General features: G+C 41.6%; 1 protein-coding gene and 1 pseudogene across 1 annotated transcript in view; both read left to right on the top strand.

The window, feature by feature from the left end:
- Positions 1–259: 259 nt before the first annotated feature.
- LOC115835104 lies at positions 260–436 on the top strand (annotated as a pseudogene).
- Positions 437–3,009: 2,573 nt separating this feature from the next.
- MED4 (mediator complex subunit 4) overlaps positions 3,010–24,926 on the top strand; it is a 57,333-nt gene continuing 35,416 nt past the window's right edge. The window contains exon 1 of the mRNA XM_030813378.1: positions 3,010–3,060. The gene's annotated coding sequence lies outside the window, so the exon portion shown is untranslated. The remainder of the gene's footprint in view (positions 3,061–24,926) is intronic.

The following is a 24,926-nucleotide window of genomic DNA, read 5'->3' as shown; positions in this document are numbered from 1 at the left end:
TCTGTTTAACCAGATCCCCACTGAGTTCAATCTTTTTCTGTTACAGTTTTGCGGTGACTAACCTTGTACACATGCCATTTCATAACTGTACAAGAACAACTCTAAGATAGATTCCCCCAGTTGAAATTTTTCTGAGGCATTTGGGTAATTACAAATACTAATCCAGGTTGTATACCTGAACAATTATAATTTTGTGAGCCTTCATTAAGAAAAATAATACAAGAGTGAGAAATTTCATCATGCTGTGTAGGGACTAACAATGGACACCCAGAAGGACATTCAAACCCCAAAGCAGCAGCCAATGGCATGTAACTGTAGAGAATGTCACACAGAAAATGACATGAAGTCCAGCAATCCAGTCAAATGTGGAGAATGTGGTTATAGAATAATAGATAAGAAAAGGACTGAAAGATTGGTGGGTTTTGATGCTCAATGAAACCTGGAAATTCAGAGAACATTTTCATTTGTACTTGGATTTGCCATTAATGTTTCTCATTGTATAGCTTTCAATTTAACGTTCTTATCTTTATGATTACAATATACACATGAATTCATTTTATTTTATTTTAAAAACCATATTGTATTTAGGCCTCTATTAACACTTTGTATAACAAGTATTTTTCTTCTATTACATGATTTACAACTTAATATTACTGAATATATAACCTGACACACAATGAAGGTTAAAATTGCTTCCCAAAACATACTTTTAATTCACCTAGAATCCTCGTTAAAATGAGGGGAAGTGGGGAAGGGCATCCAGAGGGGAGGTCCTCCTTAAAAATGCAGCTTTCTAGGGCCCTCTGAAGTTCTGATTAAATAAGTTCCTTGGAAACAAACAAACAAAAAGAATACAAATTATCAAATCTAAAGTAGGTACAAAACCAAATAACTAATGTAAACAATAAAATGAAATCACAATAAATTACTAATTTTAAAAAGCTAACAAATACCATAACTATCACAGAACCTTGAAAAATAACATAATATTTTTACTAATTAACTCTGACACACATTTATAAAGCTTTTTTCTCTATCTTTTTTTGCTGTACAGACTTGGATTACCTCCTTATGTGACCACAGTTTTGTAACATCATTTTAAAGACAGAAAGCAGAAAGAGAATTCAGTCTTCTCTTTAGCATGGTTGATTGAAATTCTTTTTTTTATTATTGACAGCTATGATGCATTAAGCATTCAGTTTCACACAGACATGCTTGCTATGTCTAGTGCTGCTATAGGTTTGTATCCTACAACCCGGAAATTCTGAGAAATTCTATTTCATGTGATTCCCATTTTTAAAAAAAGACTATGAATATATGATGAGTTCTTTAATTGCTGCATCATCAGGTACATTCCTGATAGGCTAAAACACCCATTTTGACCAGGCATCTGTAATAATGAAACATTCTGCTTGTTATTTTACATGGCTAGTATTAAAATAATTTTCCACAAACTGGCTTCTGGCTCCACATATTTCAAGCCTTGTTTCTTTTCTACTACCTACATAATTCTGGTATCAAGCATTATAAGATATGCTTATGTTTCAATATGACCTCTGGTTCTGCATCTTCTAGTTAGAGTGGCAGGTGGTTAGCACAGTGGGTGGTAGGAGTATTTCTGGAAACCATTCCTACACCAGGACACCTAGCCATAACCTGGCTATACATGCGGAGATTGCACAAGACATAAATTCATCCTAATAAACCCAAACCTTAATGAATCTCCAGGTCAATTTCCCTTTAGCTAGATCCCAAAAGTTCCTGATGCCGCTCCATTGCCACACTTCACAAAGGAAAGTGTGATGGAGGAGATGTCCAAGTAGAAAGAGAGCAGTGGTCTTAACCAATTGTGACTAAAATCCCTTACTTTGCAAAGATTCCAAAAACATATAATATATTGAAAAATCATTAGGGCTTCTCCCAGAGCCTCGAAAAGGGGTTGTGCAAGTGAGGGTCCCTGAAGCTTATGCTTTGTTAGTTTCAGGATAAATCGTCCTTTGGCTGTGTGGATTTGTAATTTTGAGAGACACTGCTGAATTGTCCTCCATAGAGGTTGTACCAATTTACCCTCCCACTCATAATGCAGTCTTCCCTTCCCGAGGTCTTGACTACAGAGCATGTATGAAATTTGTAGATTTTTGGCAATCTGATGCATAGGGCACAACAACTTAGTATAATTATATCCTGTGTTTCTCTAATTATGACTTTAATTGAGCATCTGCTTTTAGGTTTAAGAGCCTTACCTGCCTCCTTTTCTGTGAACTCTCAATTCATTTTCTCTGCCCTTTTTCTATTGTTTATCAGTCCTTTTCTTATTGATTGCTAGGAACTCTTCATGTATTGGTAGATTGTTATTTTATCTTGATATGGGTGGCAAACCTTTTATATTTGTTTGTTGTTAATCTTTTAATTGTTCTTATTATGTGCATATGTTTTGTTGTTCTTTGCTTTTACTAAAGATTTTAATTATTCTATTAACTTTACTAACTTTATCATTTTCCTTTGTAAGCTCCTGATTTTTAGAAATAGTAGAAAGCCCTTCCCCACTTTAAGATGATAAATTCTTCCATATCTAGTATAAAAATTATTTCATTTTTTATATTGGAATCTTTGGTCTATGTGGTATGGAAAGTTTTTAAAAGTTGATGTGAAGATGCTAGGGTCTTCAGAAGATGGAATTCTGGATACTAATCAAAGGAAGAGAACTGTTTCTAAAACTTACCTTAGAAAAGCTGTACTTCTAATTAAAGCTTAAATGTTAATATACTTTCTTTATTGAGCTAGTATTGGATACCTGTCATGTGCTGAATCATTACATTTCCCTATGTTGAAAAATACAACACTGGGAATGAAAGAGTTCCAAATAAAGACGAGTCTATTATCAAAAATAGAAATGATAAATAAATGTAGCCGGAAATAAAAATTCTTCATGTTTCCCAGACATCTTAATATTTATAGCACTACAGATAGTTCTGTTCTTTTTTCACGGTTGGTGCCACATGCTTCCTGTGGGGGAACTCATCCTTCTGTGGAGACAAGCAACATTTCTTTGTAGTGCAGGTACTTTTTTTCCAAGTAAAGATCAAATGCTCCTCTCAGCTGGAAACACCTACTCTCCATGTAGTTTCAAAGGGTTTCTCACTCTTGCATTCCAGACATGTCCAAACTAAACCCTGGTCAGAAAAAGACCTAGCACTGATATCCAACACAACTTATCTTTCACTCTGGAATTAGATCAGAAAAATATGCTTAATGGGGAGCTGCAGGACAAAGGATACAAAATAGAAGATATGAAGGATGAACAAATCTAAAGATGGAATGTACAACATGAGAACTGTATTTAATAATTTTTGCTAAAAAAGTAGATTTTAGGTACTCTTGTCGCACACACAAAAAAACTGTAACTGAGATGATGGATGGGTTAATTTGCTAACTATACTAACCTTTTCACGCTCTATATGTATATCAAGACATTATGTAAACCTTAAATATATACAATAAAAATTTATGTGCTTATTATTTATGTACAATTACAATTTAATAAGTATGTAACAATTTTACATTAATACTTATTCAAAACTCATCATTAACAAAGGTAGTCTTTATTCTTCTGTGGTGTTAAAGACGAATCCCAATCAGTCCTTTGGTTCTTCCTTTGGTATGCTCTTTGAGCAAATTTAGGGAACTACAACCGACTTATTGCTGAGGAAAAGTGCCATCTCTGAAGCATAATCAGAAACAATGAACTAAAGTAATATGAAAATTGAAAGGTGCCTTTGAGATTGCTTGGTGCAACCCTTTCATTTTAAAGATAAGGAAGCAGAGGCCCAGACAACTTTGAGCTTAATGACACGTTACCTATATTTATCTCAAGTTATCACGCCATGAATAAAAGAGCTACTCAGCCATCTTTATTAATTTTATTTGATTACTTCATGTACTTAGTATGTTAGTTTTGCTTATTCTTAAAAAAATGTGTAAGTGTAAAAAAGCAGGGGAAAAATCACCCCAAATCTCTCTGCCTAGGTATATTCACTGTTAAAAGGCAGCAGGACCATCACAAAGCTTTGTTGTCAGTCAGTACCAGATAGAACCCCATCAGCTCTACCGCTGACTGGCTGTGTGATCATGGTCTAGTTACTTAACCTTTCTGAGCTTCAGTTTCTTTATATGTAAAAGAGAGATGACAATATTCATCTCATTGTGAAGATTAAAGTATATCACACAGGCAAAGCATTCAGGTCAGTGATTGGCACTGTTGTATTTAATTCATGTTAGCAATTATTAGTATTACAGTTGTGATAATATGCTATAAATTTTTGTATCATGCTTTTTTCACTTATTATGTATATTTTCCCAGGTTACCAATGAATCTTTATTAATGTACATTTTTATGTCATGAACATCTTTTTTTTTTATTTGAGATGGAGTCTCGCTCTGTCGCCCAGGCTGGAGTGCAGTCATACAATCTCAGCTCACTGCAATCTCCATCTCCTGGGTTCAAGCGATTCCTCTGCCTCAGCCTCCCGAATAGCTGGGACTACAGGTGCCTGCTATCACACACGGCTAATTTTTCTATTTTCTGGTAGAGACGGGATTTCACCATGTTGACCAGGCTGGTCTCAAAAACTCCTGACCTCAGGTGATCTGCCCTCCTCGACCTCCCAAAGTGCTGGTATTACAGGCATGAGCCACTGCACCTGGCCCATGGACATCTTTATAGAGCAAAAAAAGATTATTTTCTACTCTAAACCCAAGATTACATATACCCTTTCCCCAATAAGCTGAATCAGCAGCTCTCAACAAAAGGAAAAAGGAAACAAGGGTTAATTCAGAAGAACTATTTTGAAATAAACAGCTGGACTTACAAGGGTGTGCATGAACATGCTTTGATGCATCCATTTAGAGAGTAAAGGATATAGAATAATTGATGGCTATCCTGGCAGATCAAAGCATCTCAAGAACATTGCAGGCTGTGGAGTTAAACCGTTTGCACTTTTCCTGCATTGAGTGTGTGTATTTTGTGAGCATACTAATAATTTGTCCTTACACAGGACCTTTCATCTAGGGAGGAGCTGAAAGCCCTTTGAAGATGTTAATAAGAAAGAGAACTGCTAATTAAGATTGCTTAAAAATAAAAACTCTTTTTCCAGTATGTTCACTTGATTGCTGGGAAGGTTCTGACTCAAAGAGATTTGCTGTCACAAGTGAGTTGTTTCATATGTTTTCTTTCAAAATCATACTGTTAGATCCCATGTACTGATAAAATGGCTTTCTCTAGACAGTCACACCAGATGTAACAATACTAATTCAACAATTTATGGCATGCTTGATTTGGAGATCAGATATTTACCCAGAATATTTTGGGACAGAGCAAGGAGCAGTGCCATGTTGAATATTTGTAATGAGTTTTAAGATTATCAGACAAAGCTGTAGACTAAACTCAGCGAGACAAGTTTAGAAGAAGACAAAGCAAGAGCTGAGCACAGTGGCGTGTGCCTGTCATCTCACAGGAGGCTGAGGCGGGGATTGCTTGAGCCCAGGAGTTTGAGACTAGCCTGGGAACATAGTGAGACCTCCATCTCAAAAAAAGAAAAAAGAAGGACAAATCATTCCCAGATCTTTATGAAATTTTTTTTAGAGGAAATTCAATAGCAAAAATTGTAGAGCTCCTTGCCTCAGTGCATGGTGAACAGGATGACTTTGTTAAGAGTACAAGCTTCCACCTCAACTGCCCCACGTCAAACAGACCAAAGCAAATCCCTACAGAGATGAAGTCAGTTCAGTGAAATCTTCCCTAATCCCAACTGTCAGAATTGGTAGCACCTTCCTTTCTACTCCCTGGACAGATATGTTATAATTAATCCAACTATTTAGTATGTAAATCGTTTTTCTTACATCATATATATATATATATATATATATATATTTGAGACTGGTCTCGCTCTGTTGCCCAGGCTGGAGTGCAGTGGCTTAATCTCGGCTCACTGCAACCTCTGTCTCCTGGGTTCAAGTGATTCTCCTGCCTCAGCCTCCCAAGTAGCTGGGATTACAGGCATGTGTCACAACACCCAGCTAATTTTTGTATTTTTAGTAGAGACAGGGTTTTGTCATGTTGGCCAGGCTGGTGTCAAACTCCTGATCAAGTGATCTGCCTGCCTTGGCCTCCCAAAGTGCTGGGATTACAGGCATTAGCCACCGCGCCCTGCCATGTCATTTTTTTTATAGTTCTTCCACACAAAAGAGTAAACTCCAAGATGGCAGGGAATATATTTTATTCATCCTAATATCCTGTAGAGGGCTTAGCATAATGTCTGATCCTTAACACAACACACCCATCAATAACCACATCTTTTAATTAAGAATTTTATTATAGCATTCTTGTAATAGAAAAAGAAACTGGGACTAGCATCAATGTTCATCAGTAGGGCACTGGCTTAATAAAGTTATGGACCATCCATACAATGGAATATTGTGTCACTATAAGAAAGAATGGATCTGACTTGGAAAAGTCGGCTTTATTAAATTGAAATGAAGTTTCATTTCAATTAAATGAAAAACTTACACAAAAGAATATATATAATATATATTATATAACATGTTATATGATATATATTATATATCTTGATATATTATATATCATATAATATGTTATATGATATAATATATATCTTCATATATTATATATTATAATATATATCTTCATATATTATATATTATAATATATATCTTCATATATTATATATTATAATATATATCTTCATATATTATATATTATAATATATATCTTTATATATTATATATTATAATATATATCATATAATATGTTATATGATATATATTATATATCTTTATATATTATATATTATATATATATTATAATATATAATATTATATATATTATATATATTATATATATATTATATATATAATTATATATTATATATTATATATATTATATATAATATATATATATATAATATATATAATATATAAAGATATATATAATATATATATATATAACATATTATATGATATATATTATAATATATAATATATGAAGATATATATTATAATATATAATATATGAAGATATATATTATAATATATAATATATGAAGATATATATTATAATATATAATATATGAAGATATATATTATAATATATAATATATGAAGATACATATTATAATATATAATATATGAAGATATATATTATATATATCTTTTTGGCAAAAACCAAGCCAAACCAAATGGGTGATTAATAGATGCATAGAATGAATAGATGGAGAGCCAGACAGATAGACTGATCCATTTTTAAAAAATAATTCATGGGAAAAAGGAAGCCCTGAAAAATATAAGCAAATTCTCAGCCATGAGTATTTTTGGTAAGTGGGGCTGAGGAGAGTGGGCTGGCCATGAGAGGACAGTACTTTGATTTTTACTTTAGCCTCTGTATTGTTTGGTTTCAGCAATGAGCAAGTATTACTTTTGGGTATTGAAAGGGGAAATAATGTATTGACTCAAAGTTTGAATTTGTTGAACTTGCTTCAGTTGAGCAGTTGATATTAGTTGACCTAATATCCCGTATTTCTCAGCTTCACGGCCTTTCTCCCTGACAGAGCTTCTGGCACTAAGCTGACAGAGGGGACAAAGTCTTCCTTTTTCAAGAGTAAGCATTTGGCTGGGTTCAGACGGACTCCCTTGGGGATCTCCCTGGGGCACCTCTCCAAGGCCTTGCTTTCTAAACTTGGTTATACTAATGGGCTGGGACAGATTCCCTGGCTGACTCTGGAAGCTGTCAAAATCTCTCTGGTAATTTTCCTAGGCTTTTCTGGTCTTTAATGAGGCATCAACCTTTTTCAGTTGTAAATCAGCTTAGATCAAAATTCAAGCAGGAGACTTTGCTACCCCTCAGATCCTTTCGATGTTTGCTTTCTAACTGCTGAGTTCTTGCTTACTTGAAACTCCTGCTCCCTGGGGATAATCAGAAATAGCTACCTGCACTAACTTCTTAAGTCATCATTCTCCTGTTTTGATCAGCAGGGGGGGTGTAATCTGTTTTCGACAGTTCATGTAAGTTGGCTTGCTGCCAGCATGATTCTCTCAACTGAAGGAAAACTCAACAGTCTCTAAAATGGAAGGACAAGAGGGAATTTCTGTGAATGATGTAAGTTAATCCCATTTCCTGGGATCTGGCCTGGCCCATTTTTAGTGGGGCTGGTTTAGGGTTAGTTTGTGGTTACATAACCTCATCAACATTCCGGAAGAGGAAAGAACACCCCCTGGTGGTAAAATTATATCTCTGCACCACATCCCCTAAATTTCAACTCCCAGCCAAGTTACCTACTTGTACCGAGGTACACAGGAGCATTCCTAGTCACAGAAGTCTTTATTTTTTTTATTTTTTATTTTTATTAATTTTTTTTGCACACAAAACAATAAACATTTTCTAAAAATACATACAAACAAAAAGATGCGTATTAAACATATTAGGAAGGTTGCACATGGGAAGACGGGGAATAGAAATGGGGAGTGAGAATTAAAGAAAATGAATGAGAGAGGGACTTTGTATGGATCAATGATAATAACTCAATCCTCTATTTGACAAAGAAGAAGGAGAAGGAAGAGGAAGAAAAAGAAAGTGGGATAAAGGATCAGAAAGGGAGGAAAATAGAAAAAATTAGAGTATGACTCCAGGGTAGACCTGTTTTGTTGTTGCTGGGTTGGTTGGTTGGTTTGTCTGTTGTATTTTTCCTATGTTTCGCCATGTTGTCCAGGCTGGTCTCGAACTCCTAGCCTGAAGTGATCAACCCACCTCGGCCTCCCAGAGCGCCGGGACTACAGGCGTCAGCCACCACCTCCAGCCCTCACATTGCTTCTGGCCTCCGTGGTAGACCTCCCAGACGGGGCGGTCGGGCAGAGGCGCTCCCCACATCCCAGATGGGGCAGCCGGGCAGAGGCGCTCCTCACTTCCCAGACGGGGCGGCCGGGCAGAGGCGCTCCTCACTTCTTCCCAGACGGGGCGGCCGGGCAGAGGCACTCCTCACTTCTTCCCAGACGGGGCGGCCGGGCAGAGGCGCTCCTCACTTCCCAGACGATGGGTGGCCGGGCAGAGGCGCTCCTCACTTCCCAGAGGGGGCAGCCGGGCAGAGGCCTCCTCACTTCCCAGACGATGGGTGGCCGGCAGAGGCGCTCCTCACTTCCCAGACGGGCCCGGCGAGCCCCCCCCCCCCCCCCCCCCCCCCCCCCGGCAGAGCGCTCCTCACTTCCCAGACGGGGGCCGGCAGAGGCCTCCCACTCCCAGACGGGGGCCGGGCAGAGGCGCTCCTCACTTCCCAGACGATGGGTGGCCGGGCAGAGGCGCTCCTCACTTCCCAGACGATGGGTGGCCAGGCAGAGGCGCTCCTCACTTCTTCCAGACGGGGCGCCGGGCAGAGGCGCTCCTCCCCCAGCCGGGCAGAGGCGCTCCCCACATCCCAGACGGGGCAGCCGGCAGAGGCGCTCCTCACTTCCCAGACGGGGCGGCCGGGCAGAGGCGCTCCTCACTTCTTCCCAGACGGGGCGGCCGGGCAGAGGCGCTCCTCACTTCCCAGACGATGGGTGGCCGGGCAGAGGCGCTCCTCACTTCCCAGAGGGGCGGCCGGCAGAGGCGCTCCTCACTTCCCAGAGGATGGGTGGCCGGGCAGAGGCGCTCCTCACTTCCCAGATGGGGCGGCCGGGCAGAGGCGCTCCTCACTTCCCAGACGATGGGTGGCCGGGCAGAGGCGCTCCTCACTTCCCAGACGGGGCGGCCGGGCGGAGACGCTCCCCACCTCCCAGACGGGGCGGCGGCCGGGCAGAGGCTGCAATCCCAGCACCCTGGGAGGCCAAGGCAGGCGACTGGGAGGCGGAGGCTGCAGCGAGCCAAGACCACGCCACCGCACTCCAGCCCTGGCAACACCGAGCACCGAGTGAGCGAGACTCCGTCTGCAGTCCCAGCACCTCGGGAGGCCGAGGCGGGCAGAGCAGTCGGGGTCAGGAGCTGCAGACCAGCCTGGACAACATAGCGAAACCGCGCCTCCAGCCAAAGGAGAAAAAGTAGGCAGCGGTGGTGGCGCGCGCTGGCAATCCCAGGCAGCCCGCAGGCCGGGGCAGGAGAATAACGGGAGCGGGAGGCAGGGGGTCTGCAGTGAGCCGACTAGATTCCAGCCTGGGCCACAGAGGGAAAAGGAAGGAAGGAAGGAAGGAAGGAGGGAAGGAGGGAAGGAGGGAAGGAGGGACGGAGGCCACAGAAGTCTTTATAAAGAAACTAACTCAGTTTTATTCCTGCATGACATACAGAGAAACAAGCATTAGAATTTCCAATATTCCTATTATGCTTTTTTGTTCAGAATTACTGTTATACATTACACAGATTAAAATCCTTAGCTTTATCATTTTATTATGGAAAAAAAAATCCCCATTACTACACAAACTCTATAGCCCTAATTAGTTTTGTGCATGACATTATTAATGATGTTGTTATTCTTATGCTTATTTCAGGCCCATTTCATTTTTTCAAATGTGTCTGTTCTGTGAAATGCACACAATATAAAATATGTGGCTGGGTGCGGTGGCTCACGCCTGTAATCCCAGCACATTGGGAGGTCGAGGCGGGTGGATCATGAGGTCAGGAGTTCGAGACCAGCCTGGCCAACATGGCGAAGCCCCATCTCTACTAAAAATACAAAAATTAGCCGGGCATGGTGGCGGGAGCCTGTAATTCCAGCTACTCAGGAGGCTGAGGCAGGAGAATAGCTTGAACTCAGGAGACGGAGGTTGCAGTGAGCTGACATCATGCCATTGCACTCCAGCCTGGGTGACAAGAGCAAGATTCAGTCTCAAAAAAAAACAACAAAAAAAGTAATGTATATTTTTGATGCTCCTAATGTACTACTTCATTCTGCTACATGCTACAATATCCAAAATGTATTCATAGTCATACAGTCCAGTCTTCTTTTTCGTCTATTTGCACACATTCTCAGGGTTGAGTTGATTTCAAAGAACATTATCAAAACAGATGCTCCAGCGCTGTAATTAGCAGGCCTGGTGTGGAATGTTCTGCGTAATTCAGAGTTCCTGTGGATCCTGGACATTTGCCTTCCTGAGGCTCTGCCTTTGACTTTCCTTTTGGGAATAATGCCATAAAGGTCACTGTTTCCAGTTCAGAATATTCCCTTTCGTTTCTGTTTGTGAGAACTATGTTTAAGCTTTTTCCCTTCACCAGTTGTCCTAATGGGCCTGGCATTGCTTCTGAAGTGGAGAGAGTGTAATAAACCCAGGACTCCTGCTTGGTCCCTGGGCATTTTTGCCTGCTCCTCGGCTTGTTATAGGAGAGTGGAATGTCCTTGGAGAGGCCAAGGCACTGGAATTTGAAGTGAAAGAAAATGAAAAGGGCTCTGTTCATGACTTAAAACGTGATTTGCTCCTTGTCAAGATGCTTACTGGCCACCTGGTAGGGTGACCCACCTTTCTGGTTTGCCTGAGGGGTTGCCTAGGACTTTCAGTGTTAAATCCAAGATAGAAGGCCTTGGGAGGATTGCTCAAGGCTAGGTGTTCAAGACCAGCCTGGGCAAAACATAGCAACACCTTGTCTCTACAAAAACAAACAAGCAAACAAAAAAACAAGAAAATCCCAAGTGAAGCAGACCAGGTAAAGCACACCAATGGGGCTCACACTGTGTGAACCAGTTCTTTGCTCTTCTCATTCTCTTCAGTTAGTTCTTCATCTCTCTACCCATATCTGCCAGGTGCTGTTTATTTTTATTTATTTATTTTTTGAGATGGAGTCTCACTCAGCTCACTGCAACATCTGCCTCCCAGGTTCAAGCAATTCTCGTGCCTCAGCCTCCTGTGTAGCTGGGATTACAGGCACCTGGTACCACGCCCGACTAATTTTTTGTATTTTTAGTAGAGACAGGGTTTCACTGCGTTGGCCAGGCTGGTCTCGAACTCCTGACCTTGTGATCCACCTGCCTCGGCCTCCCAAGTCGCTGGGATTACAGGCGTGAGCCACGGTGCCTGGCCCACGTGCTGTTTCTTATGCCTCCTAACAAAATCCATGATGTTTGAAAATGATTACACATTAAGGATTTACTACATTTCAAAAGTAACAAAGGAAAACTTTTTTCTTTTTTTTGTGGGGGTGTGTGTGTGTGTTTGTGAGTGATGGAGTCTCACTCTGTCGCCCAGGCTGGAGTAAAGTGGTGTGATCTTGGCTCACTGCAACCTCTGCCTCTCAGGTTCAAGTGATTCTCCTGTCTCAGCCTCCCGAGTAGCTGGGATTACAGGTGCGCACCACCATGCCTGGATAATTTTTTGTATTTTTGGTAGAGACGGGGTTTCATCATGTTGGCCAGGCTGGTCTCGAACTCCTGACCTCATGTGATCCACCCACCTCAGCCTCCCAAAGTGCTGGGATTACAGGCCTGAGCATTCACGCCTGGCCCAACTTCTTCATTTGAGTTTACAAATCACACAAACATGAACTTGACAATGGCGCACCTAAACCACTATACTATAATAACTTGTCATTGTTTGTAGGCCTATGTAGTGAAGGTTGACTATTCCTTGTAAGGTCCAGTGGTGGGGAGAGGAGCTGAGTGGACAAGCAGATAAATGCCACCACACTTGCCAAGTGAGTGCTGTAGGAGGCCCAAGAACAGAGACATTACTGTGGGCTGGGACAACTGGGAGAGGCTTAATACAGGCAGTGAGATGTGGAGAAGGCTGCAGAGGAATCAGAAGAAAGGTGGGCTTCAGTAAGAAGAGACACTATTCCAAGCAGAGGAAACAGCTGCCTGCAGGACCAGGAATGCCTGAATGGAAGCTGCAGTGGCTGGTTTCCCTGAAGCTAAATTTTCAAATGTGTGATCAGTTTGAAAAGGGTGTGTGTTGGACAATTTCTGTATTTCTGTATTGTTGTTTCTGCATTTATTACGGGCAAAAATAAACACAACCTTACCAAATGGGAGCATTTTTTTCTCCTCCTGGCTCTTTGCCACCTTTTATAGTGTTAGGCCTGGTCTCCCTAAAGAATTACCCAACTGTTTCAGTAAATATTTGGGGTGCAAAGAACTGGAGCGTTGTCAAAACTTTGTGTGCCAACCCCGCCCTTCCTTCCATTGAGTCCAGTGCAGGGTGGGGCAGCCCTTGGAGTTCGAGTGAGGAAGCCATCCTTCAGCTCCATGTAAACAAGCGCCGGCATGCTCAGAGCACCAGCCCTGGCACTCATGTTCTCAGCAAATGCGATGCACATTTCTACGTGAAATGCAATTTTCAATGACTGCTGGTCTTCCTTACACTTCACATCTCAGTAATAGGCCTTCAAAGACCTTATCATAGATTGGACATAGCAAAATATCATAGCACGATTTCACGTAAACAGCCTCTTCCTTACATGAATTCTGCTGTTTTTTAGAGAAAGGAACCTCTTTCAATCCAGTCAAAGACAGGGTGAAGATGTGCCTGTAAACCAGATAACCACTGTTATAAATGGGACCAAGGAAGAGAGAGTAAAAGTATAAAGTGCCTCTAGGGAGGTTTGAGAGAAGGGACACCAGGAAGGTTCGTATAATTCCACACCAGCTTTTTACCTGAAAATTCCTTCCACATAAAGGTGAAGCTTTCAGATACTCTTGGAAGATTATGTCTTGCCTTACACACCAAGAGTCTACATCAGTATTTTCTCTTTGGTGAGGAATAGATGGGGCCTCTGGTGCTTAAAGAGAAGAGACCGCAGATAGGAGAAAACACTGCCAAAAAAGGAGACTTAGGATCTGAAAACCAAATCTCTTATATCCAAATTTTGCTAAAACTCACCATAGCTTTTATTTGAAATTGTGTGAGTCACGGCAGCACTCTGAAAATCTGTCTTTTGTTTTCCTTGTTTTGGATTCGTGGTTCCTTCATACTGTATGGTGTTGACCACCTACTGCTTTTGGTTAGTTATTCAGTTTCCCTCCCCCTCTCTCAAACTCTTTTTTTATAAACTATTTTCATCTGCCCTATTTCTAATCCTGAACATCCACCTTGGTTCCTACTGGCCGTGTTTATTTATTAGCTCACAAAGATTGCTTCCTTTCTCAGGTCTGAGGAAGCCTGACGATAGGATAGGATAGGATAGGATTCTGTGCTGGAGAAGACATGAATTCAAGGATAAATTATTGAGTTGAATAATTGCATCTGTTCAAAATAGTGTGATCACCCTTCTGCTTTTAGTGTGTTTGTTTTTTTTGAAGTCATAGGTGGCGTATTCTTATGCTTAAACACATGGGAGGGAAAATCCATTAGACAGTGAGAGGGTGGACTAATTAGACACATTTTTCCTTTTTAAAAAAGTGGCTTTATCCTTATGTGTCCACTGGTCCTTAATCACAGCTACAGCTGAGACTGCTTCTCTCCCTCTTCCCTTTGTCTCAGGCATCCTTTCTTCCACATCTCTTTGTAAATCATTACTTTTTTTTATTTTTATTTTTTTTCCCAGGCTGGAGTTCAGTGGCACAATTTTGGCTCACTGCAACCTCTGCCTCCCGGGTTCAAGCGATTCTCCTGCCTCAGTCTCCTGAATAGCTGCGATTACAGGCGCACGCCACCATGCCCGACTAATTTTTGTATTTTTAGTAGAGACGGGGTTTCACCATGTTGGTCAGGCTGGTCTCGAACTCCTGACCTCGTGATCCTCCTACCTCGACCTCCCAATGTGCTGGGTTACAGGCGTGAGCCACCGGGCCCGGCCAAATCATTACTTTTTAAAGAAACTTTGCAACTGGTTCTGCTCTTGATGGTGTCAATTAGGACACTATCATTTGAATTAAATGCTAAGGTATATTTGCTATTAGGTTAAAAGTTTCCTTGGAGCGGGACCAGTTCTTTTCATCTTTTTTTGATAAGCAGTTACTTTCAAAGTCCTGGCTTGAAGCTCTTTAATTTGAATTAGGAATTCTTATCTCTGAATAATTTGAACAGTCCCAGACAACATGGGCATCTCCCGAGTCTACCAGACAGTCGTCCTCTGTTGGAGCAACACAGTGTAAGTCTAGCAAGGAATTCAGCCGCAGTGGACCGACTGCTGTTGTCCTAAAGGGCAATCAGGCAGCTGAAGCAAGACATGTAAAGAAGCTGTTAGGAGAATATTCTACCACTTCTGTCAATTTAAATAGCACTGTCAAGTCATAGTGTTCTCTGAAAGTTCAGTTAGTCCTGGTTTATGGCCCAGAGCACTTAGCATAGATCAGCCCATTAGCCCTCCCTGCATTCCTCTGAGTCAGGGAGCTGACAAGTGGAAATAACCCAGTTTCCAAATGTGGACTCAGAGGCACAGAGGGTTTAAACAACTGCCACAGGATCACTAATTCAGGCAGTTGAGCGGTGCACATGTAAGACCAAGAATGTATCAAAAAGGTCCATAAGACTGAGCATAGTAACCATTCCAGCACCAATGTTCCTTTAAGTAGCAGATACTCAATGCTGCACACCATAAAACACCTCTCCTCCTTATCCCTGATACTCAGAAGTGAACAGGCTGACTTTCAGCAACATTGTCTATGTAGAGAAGTTTGTCTCCTGGGTCGTCTTTTCTCTGAGACAATTTTCTTTCACTCTGTGGCCAAAAGTGTGGACTCTTGGGCTAGAAATGCCAGAATTCAATTCTTGGCCATTCTGCTCTGTCCTTGGGCAAGTTACCAAACCACTCCATGACTTTGTTTCCTTATCCGTGAAATGGGATTAGTAATAGTACCTACCTCAGGCAGGGTGCTGCGAAATTGAACGAGTTAATTCACGTAAAGCACTTGGAACAGAGCCTGGCACATAAATACTCAATAACTGTGAGCTGTTTCTTTTGTTATCATTTAATATGCTTCCTTTCCTTCTCTGGAAAACCACCTCATCCCAGGGCCTCCCGTTCTCTTACTTCCTCTTCCTATCAAAATAGCCAATAATCCACTATCAGCCATTAACATTTAGTGAGCAAAGTTTCATGTCACCTCTGCCAGCTGATTTGCTTGTGGTCAATCTTTGTCTCTAATTGCGTAATGAAAAACTTTACTCCCTGTTTAAGGAATTTCGGGTACCACAAATGTTTTGAGGGGATAAGGGAAAGTGGGAGACAAAAACAACAAAAAATTCAGTTACCCTTGAAGATATTCGAAAGAAACCTGCTTAAGGTTCCTCTTCTGCAAAAGCACAGGTCTACCTACCTGACCAGAACTGCCCACCCCCTGCCTTTTTTAAATTCCCCTTCTCCATCCCTATCCTGTTCCTTCCTGGCTCAACAGGAACAACGTTCCTTTTACTCATTCTTAGTATCTGGTCTTTTTTCCTCTCACTCTCAACCAAGACCTCCCTCCAATCAACAGAAGCATGGGGTCTATTTTCATGAATCCTCTGCTCTCCTGGCAACTTTTGACCTAGGTTGTCCTCACTGCAACTTTGCTTTTTTACGATCCTGTTGTGTGGACCAAAAGTGAGAAGATCGGAGCTGTAAAAGTATAATTTTCATGTATGAGAGTAACACCAGCTACATATGTGATTGCTTACCAATTATGTCTCTTTGCCTGTCGGTGTCATAATAGACTATGATTAAATATATAAAATATTCACTTTATTAGTCTTTATTCGGAAAAAGCTAAACTCACATATGCTTAGCCTTTTTAATGAGTGACTCTTGTAGTATTACCATTTGATCATAGCGTGGGTCATTGTGTCCTGCCTCCAGGTGCATGTAATTAAATACATGAAACTCAACTCTCAACCCTAAGTGAGCTATGTGGGAGGGTAGATAGGATAGAAAGAATTCAAAGGCCTGAGATTACCTTCTCCCAGGGCCTGTTCCTAAACTGTACCACCCAGAGGTAATATTTTAAAACTACAAGGCTTAAAAGGCAGCGATTCTCAGATGTAACTTCCAGTCATCCATGAATGACAGTCTACCTTTTAAAGACTTTTTATTTCTTTATTTTTCAACAGAAATAGAGATCATAGCTCATATTACCGTTTTAAATGTCATAAATAACTTGATTCATCAGAAACACCAGGCAGTTTTTCTTATAGCTCAGGGAAAGCTTGAAGTGGTTGTTGACCTCTTAGTCTTTGTTTTCTGACTAGCTCATTACTCTGTCTTTTTAAATGTTCTTTATTAAAGCCCCATTAGTTACATTTTTATATGAAGAAATGTTATATTTTATAAATAAATTTTTATTCATTACCTCACCAACATTATATTATATGTTTTAAAGCTCCTTTATCTACTCATAGTACCCCCCAAAATAACAGGTTTTATTTCTTTGAAGTTAGTGTCTCCTATTAACTGTTTTCCTTGGCAGTGTCAATCATACACCCTTCAAAAAAGATCAGGATCATATCTGTTTGCCTAGTCACCAAAATGTTAGAAGGAATTCTCTCAGTGGAGCCAGCTTTATAAGTTGCCAGTGGTTATTTTAGCATGAGTAGGCCAGATGTAAAGGACTTAACCTCACTATAATCACCATAGGATATATAGCTTTGTTTTTTGGCCCAGTAATGGAATGGTTTCCAAACTATGTTCCATAAAAACTTCAGGGGGTTGACAAGAAATCTTTGAGTATCCGGCCGGGCACGGTGGCTCACACCTGTAATCTCAGCACTTTGGGAGGCCGAGGCGGGCAGATCACTTGAGGTCAGGAGTTCGAGACCAGCCTGGCCAACATGGCAAACCCCTGTCTCTATTAAAAATACAAAACTTAGCTGGACATGGTGGCATGCACCTGTAATCCCAGCTACTTGGGAGGCTGAGGCAGGAGAATTGCTTGAACCTCGGAGGCAGAGGTTGCAGTAAGCTGAGATTGCACCACTGCTCTCCAGTTTGGGTGACAGTGACTCTGTCTCAAAACAAAAACCAAAAACAGACTGGGTGTGGTGGTTCACATCTGTGATCTCAGCACTTTGGGAGGCTGAGGCAGGCAGATCACGAGGTCAGCAGTTCAAGACCAGCCTGGACAACATGGCGAAACCCCGTCACTAGTAAAAATACAAAAATTAGCCAGGCGTGGTGGCGGGCTTCTATAATCCCAGCTACTCAGGAGGCTGAGGCAGTAGAATTGCTTGAACCCAGAAGGTGGAGGTGGCAGTGAGCTGAGATCGTGCCATTGCACTCCAGCCTGGGTGACAAGAGCAAGACTCTGTTCCAAAAAACAAAAAAAGAAAAAAGCAAAAACAAGAAATCTTTGAGTATCTTAGGGGAAAAAAATGTATCACAGTGTATATTTTTGGTTGGTGTCCCAGTTCCTCTGCACCAATCACCACCTCATGACAAACTACTACTCCACTCGCAATTACACAGGAAATTTGTGAATGCTTGGCCAAATGTATATGATTCAAATTTAATAACTCAAATCTTATTTTATATGTATGCTATATTTATTGAGTTTTTATATACCAGCACTTAATTGGATTAATTGAATTAGTCCTCTTAACAATTCTGTGAGGTGGGTGCTCTAATTATCCCCTTTCACAGATGAGGAGGCAGAGACTTAGAGAGGTGAGGAAACTTGCTCAAGGTCTCAGAACAGAAGGAATTTAGCCATGATTGTAACCCTGGCATTTGGCTCCAAAACCTATGCTTTTAAACACCATGCTCTGCTACCTGTGAGAGGCAACTGCAGTGAAATACCATTCTGCGAAATGAAGCATTCCTTTTATACAGTAAGCTTGGCTCCTCTTCTCCAACATACCCCACCTTGACAAATGTATAAATTATAAGCTTGGATTTTTAGGTGTCCATGTTAATCATGTACTGGGGAGGGGGGCACCCTGCAGGTGAACCCTGGGGCTGTTTTCCATGCAGCTAGTTGAGAGCCTGCTTATATTCCCAAGCTTCACTTGCTAGTAGAATGGCAATGACTTCCTTCTCTGATGGCCAGTCCTGTGGCACAACCTCCTCCCAAAGGCCCTTGGGTCAGCATAGCTCAGGGAGGGGAACTGCGGTCCCTCAACTCTCCCCCGGCACCACCCACCCCTCGCCAGTTTTTTCAGCTCCTGGCTGCTTGGGAGACCAATGAGCTATCCCTGGAGGTTGCCCTCACCTCATTGCCTATAGGTTTGCAGAAATCTTCACTAGGGGCAGTTTCTCTGTGTCTCGGAGAGGTTGATGGATTGCTGTTCTCTTATTATTCAATCATATCAGTCTCTAGCTTGAGATTTCCTGGGAGCAAAAGAGTTTATACTGCTGGTGCCTCATTGCTGGTGACCCTACCAAATCTCTAGCTACCAAATGCAGTCCCCTGGAGCTCACTGAGGTCTGCAAACAAGCTTTTGTTGACTGCACTCCCAAAGCTCCTTCACTCCTCACTCCCCCATAGTCCATCCCTTATGGGAAGTGGTTATTCCGGGACTGTTGTCATGATGACTGTTCAGTGGCCCGAGAAACGTATAACTCTGTCTCCCTCAGGCAGATGGAGCCCTTGCCTCTCAGGGTTTCTACTCCATGGACAGGAATAAGGTAGACAGGCCTTCTGTCCTTCTCAGTAAGTCTTGGAGCTCTTATTTGTTCTTCAGTCCCACAAAGATAACCTTGTTTACCCAGTAGCAGTTTTCTCTACTGGAGGTACAGACCAGACTCTTGGGAGGATGGATTAGAAGAAACAATGGCAAAAATTCATCCAAGTTTCCTTCTTCCCAATGATTCTAGGATTATATGCCCCCTTAGTGACTCTTCTGGGCCCAAGTCAATCTTATCTATCTTGTCCACCCTTCACTTGAGCACCATTTTCTTTATTGTTGTGATGGTTTTTCTTCAATGGCAGGAATCCAGGATTCATCCATCCATCCAACCAACCAACCATTTGTCCATTCATCCATTCATTCAATCATCCATCCATCCAACCATCCATCCATTCATCCATCAATCCCTCTGTACATTGATCCATTCACTTTGTATAAAGCATTTACTGAGCCCTTCCTGTTAGTGGCTTTTTAAGCATTTGGACTTACAGTGATTAATAATACACAGTCTCTGCACTTGAAGAGCTTATAGTCTATTGGAAAAGATTGAAAAATAAATAGGTAATTACAGTATCACATATTGTTATAAGAAATGTATACCATTTCCGAGCACTGAGGGAGGCACCTGCAAATGACCTTGACCTTCCACGTCTCTCTTTGAGGGTAAGGCATATCCTATTCCACTGTGACTACTGACCAACCTCCATAGACTCTTCAGAGTCTGGGCTAAAGTTCAATTTGTGAAAGGGAAGTGGAAAATGCTGCACCCTTTGCTAATGAACCAACCCACTTCAGAAGCAAAGGTAATATATCAGCGATACTGGGAGAAAACATGTTTGTAGCTTAAGTCAGCTTTTCTTCCTTTCCTTTTTAAAATGAACTACTTAGAGCACTGGCAAATGTTAATATCCGAAGTATCAGGGTCCTTATCTGGTCAATTCTTCGAACTACAAATTAACTTTCCAGGGTTCAGTGGGCATGTTGCAATGTTCACTGTTAAAAGTGCTTCAGAAAAACAATTATTTTGTCACGTACCTTGACTCTGAACATGTTGATGAAGCAAACTATCTTGGAGTTCTTTCTTGATATTCTAGACTCAGTGGGACATTCATGTTTCTGATGAGTCTTAACTTGGATCACCCCTGCTTCTTCATGGCAACATCTGCAGACTTCCCAGAATAATTTTGACTGACACTTGCTCTACTTTCCCCAGGTCAACATTTTGCCCTTCATCCTACTATTTCAAAAATATGTCATTGGGCCAGGCGCAGTGGCTTATGCCTGTAATCCCAGCACTTTGGTAGGCCGAGGCAGGCAGATCACCTGAGGTCAAAAGTTTGAGACCAGCCTGGCCAACGTGGTGAAAGCCCGTCTCTACTAAAAATACAAAAAATTAGCCTGGCATGGTGGCAGGCACCTATGATCCCGGCTACGTGGGAGGCTGAGGCAGGAGAATCGCTTGAACCCAGGAGGCGGAGGCCGCAGTGAGCAGAGATTGTGCCATTGCACTCCAGCCTGGAAGACAAGAGTGAAACTCTGTCTCAAAAAAAAAAAAAAAGAAAATCATTAAATTAAAAGTCTTTTCATTCTTGGATCCCCAATTTAGTCATTTCTTCCCCTGTGCAAGACACCCTGATATTTACAACAAACACTCTGAGTGTCTTCGCCATTGTTGGCCTGACCCAATAATGGCTCCAACATTCAACATCCATCTTTTTCCAGTTGAAAAGCTTCTTGGATAGAAAACTAATACAATCAGCATCTGATGGAGTCTAGAAACTATGCTAAGCATTTTCACTTATGCTATTTCATGTAATTCGCAAGATAACTTTATGAACTGGGTAGAACAGTACCTGTCACATAGGAGATGTGCCAGGAGATGCTCATAAAATATTTGTTGAATCAATGAAAAAATTACAATCCCCATTTTACAGACTAGAAAACTGCAGGTGAAAGAGGTCATGCCATTTACTTCAGACTCCTCAGTGGCCAAAGCAGGTCTGTTTCTTTGTTCACATCCTCTGTATTACCTGCCTTTAGAGCAGTAAAAGTTAAATTCACTCTTCAAGAAAGCTTACGCTGCATCATCATTTAACACTGAAAGGATTTTCTAAGTCATTGCAATCAACACTTACTAAGCCCCCTCAAATAATCGAAGTCCTTTAATCCTCAAATGTGAAAGCAAAAGGCAAGGCTGTTTTTGTCTATGTTGGATAAAAGTCTCTCCTGAATCTCATCTGCCTTGGATATCAATTATCCAAAGAAGTACAGAGACACTCTTGGGAAAATTTGCCAGGTATCATCTTTTTCACTAGGAGTGTAAAAAAAAATCACAGAGTAAAATTAATTTTAATGACTTTAATTTATGTAAGTGCTCAGGAAGTAACTATCTTACTGACACAATCTTTGCCACATCACCCTTTGTCTGCCTTGCTGAGTTTGAACTCCTTTCTAGGTTGCAGCCCCACCCTGCGTCCCACTCCCATCCCTCCACCCACCCAGGGTGCCCCTGGGTCCTGATTCACACCCCCTGCCCCCAACACATGAAGCTTATTCTTGGCTGTAAGCCATTGTTTGGAAACTTTCCCAGCATCTGAAAGATGGCTATGCTTCCCAATGATTTGACCTTGTAAATCAAAGCTCCTCTTCTTGTGCCACCCACAGTCCTATCTCCTTGTCTGGAATTAACTATTGCATTAGTGGACATTTGTTATATAGACCTTAGCTTTATCTTCCTACCTTGATTGGACATTTGTTGCCCTCATCATAAGCATACACCTAAACATGTGTATATGTTAAGAAACATGTTTCTTAATTATTCCCAGGCAAATCCTGGGTATAAGAGGTGGGTCCTATTAAGTACTCTTTCGTTGAACCCGGGAGGCGGAGGTTGCAGTGAGCCGAGATCGTGCCTCTGTACTCCAGCCTGGGCAACAACAGCGAGACTCCATCTCAAAAAAATAAAATAAAATAAAATAAAATAAGAGACAGAGTCTCACTCTGTCGCCCAGGCTAAAGTGCAGTGGTGCAATCATAGCTCATGGCAGCTTCGAACTCCTGGGCTCGAGCAATTCTCCTGCTTCAGCCTCCCAAGTAGCTAGGACTACAGGCATGTTCCACCACCCCTTGCTAATTAAAACAAATTTTTTTTTTTTTGTAGATACTGGATTTTACTATGTTGCCTAGGCTGGTCTTGAACTCCTGACCTCAATAGATTCCCTATTAAGTACTTTCGATTGGCTGCTCCCACCAGGAGCACCTGGTCTCTATCAGGCACCAAATAAAAGGAACCCCGACACTCTCACCTTTCATGGCCTTACCTATGAATTTCTTCTGCAAAAAAAGGAGAGTCGTGCTGGTAATAGCAATTTGCAGTTTTCTTTCTCTCTATAAACTGGACTACAGGCTATGTTCTTCAAGTGCCATGAGCCCAAAGCTGAATTCTCCATTTCCCTCAAAACCTATTCCTTCTTTTATATTATTCACCTAAACTAGTGACACTGCCTCCAGTCTCCATGATCTAATCTAACCATTTAACTCTTCCCCCACCGCCTCAGACACACTCCCTGTCCTCCCAATTCAATCAGCCAATTCTTATTTTATCTACTAAATATTTCTCAAATTGTCTATTCCTTTTTATTCCCCACTGTTTGAGCCAGACCCACGTTATTACTTTCTTGGATTGTTGTAACATATCCACTGATTTCCTTCCTCTTGTCTTTCCTCATTCCCCTTTAACCTAGTCACCATGTGGTTCTGTCACTCCCTTGCTTAAAAATCTTTCGGTGACTTATAAAACCAAGTCTAGGGTTTTGATCTTGGAGATAAAAAATGCCGTTCATGACCTGGCTTCTCCTTATTATTTATTTATATATATATTTATTTATTTATTTATTTTTAGTTTCTTGTAGAGATGAGGTCTTGCTATGTTGCCCAGGCTGGTCTCAAATCCCTGGCCTCAAGCAATCCTCCTGCTTCAGCTTCCCAAAGTGCTGGAACTATAGGCATGAGCCACCATGCCCAGCCTCATGGCTTCTTTTTAACATTCCAGCCTTTTATTCTGCTATTTCCTACCCCTCACTTTTTCTGATATTCCAACTTCTCCCAAATACTGTAGTCCCCTTTTAGATAGTTTCACTTTCCACAGTTTCAGTTACCAGCAGTCAGTTGAGGTCCGAAAACATTAAACAGAAAATTCCAGAAATAAACAATATGTAAACTTGAATTGCATGTCATTCTGAGTATCATATTGAAATCTTGCACCTTCCCACTCCAGCCTGCCTGGGATGTGAATCTTGCCTTTGTCCAGGGGATCCATGCTGTAAACACTACCCACCTATGAGTCACTCACTTGGTAGACATCTCTGTTATCAGATCAAAAAAACATAGTCTATAGAGGGTTTGGTACTATCAGACATCTACTAGGGGTCTTGGAACATATCCCTCATGGATGAAGGGGGCCTACTGTACACCTAAAATTTTGCACTTACTGAAATCCCCTGCATAACTATGACTCATCCTTTATATCTGAGCTTAGATGTCATATTTTGAACCTCCAGTTTGATCTAAATGCTCTTTGTAAACCCACAGAACCTGTGCTCACCTGTCTTCTCACTTACCACAGTATATTAATAAATAAGTATGAGGACAGTAGACTAAGGTGGTTTTAAAGGCTTGGGTTCCTGCATTAGCAGACAGAAACCTAATTCAGACTCATTTCCTCAAACACCTCCCCCAAGCCTCCCTGGCTCGGGGCCTTTGTACTTGCTGTTCGCTCTACCTGGACCTCTTCCCTCAGTGGTCACACAGTTATGTTCTCCTTTTCATCTCTTAGCTCTTTTTTTTTTTTTCTTTTGAGATGGAGTCATCACTCTGTTGCACAGGCTGGAGTGCAGTGGTGCTATCTCGGCTCACTGCAACCTCCGCCTCCTGGGTTCAAGCGATTCTCCTACCTCAGCCTCCCGAGTAGCTGGGACTATGGGCGCACACCACCATGCCCAGCTAATTTTTTTGTATTTTTAGTAGAGATGGGGTTCACCATATTGGCCAGGCTGGTCTTGAACTCCTGACCTCAGGTGACCCACCCATCTCGGCCTCCGAAAATGCTGGGATTATAGGCGTGAGCCGTTGCGCCCAGCCCCATCTCTTGGTTCTTAGCCATAGCATCACCCTCCTCGAAGAGGCCTTCTCTGGCCCCCCTATGTAATGTGGTTCCCACCTCTTCATAACACTTATCATAAACAAAAATTATCTGGTAAATTTACTTGTTAACACTCTGCCCCACCTCCAATAGAAAGTAAGCTTTAGGAGGGCAGGGAATTGTTTGACTGGTCCTCTTGTATCACCAGAATTTAAAACAGTTCTTAGAAACATAGTTGCTCAATAAATATACAGAATGAATGAATGAATAAATGAACAGAAAGTCT

This window comes from Nomascus leucogenys, chromosome 5, assembly GCF_006542625.1.
Source record: "Nomascus leucogenys isolate Asia chromosome 5, Asia_NLE_v1, whole genome shotgun sequence".
Taxonomy (NCBI): Eukaryota; Metazoa; Chordata; class Mammalia; order Primates; family Hylobatidae; genus Nomascus; species Nomascus leucogenys.
Note: the sequence above shows the minus strand (reverse complement) of the source record. Positions and strands in the feature narration are given on the sequence as shown.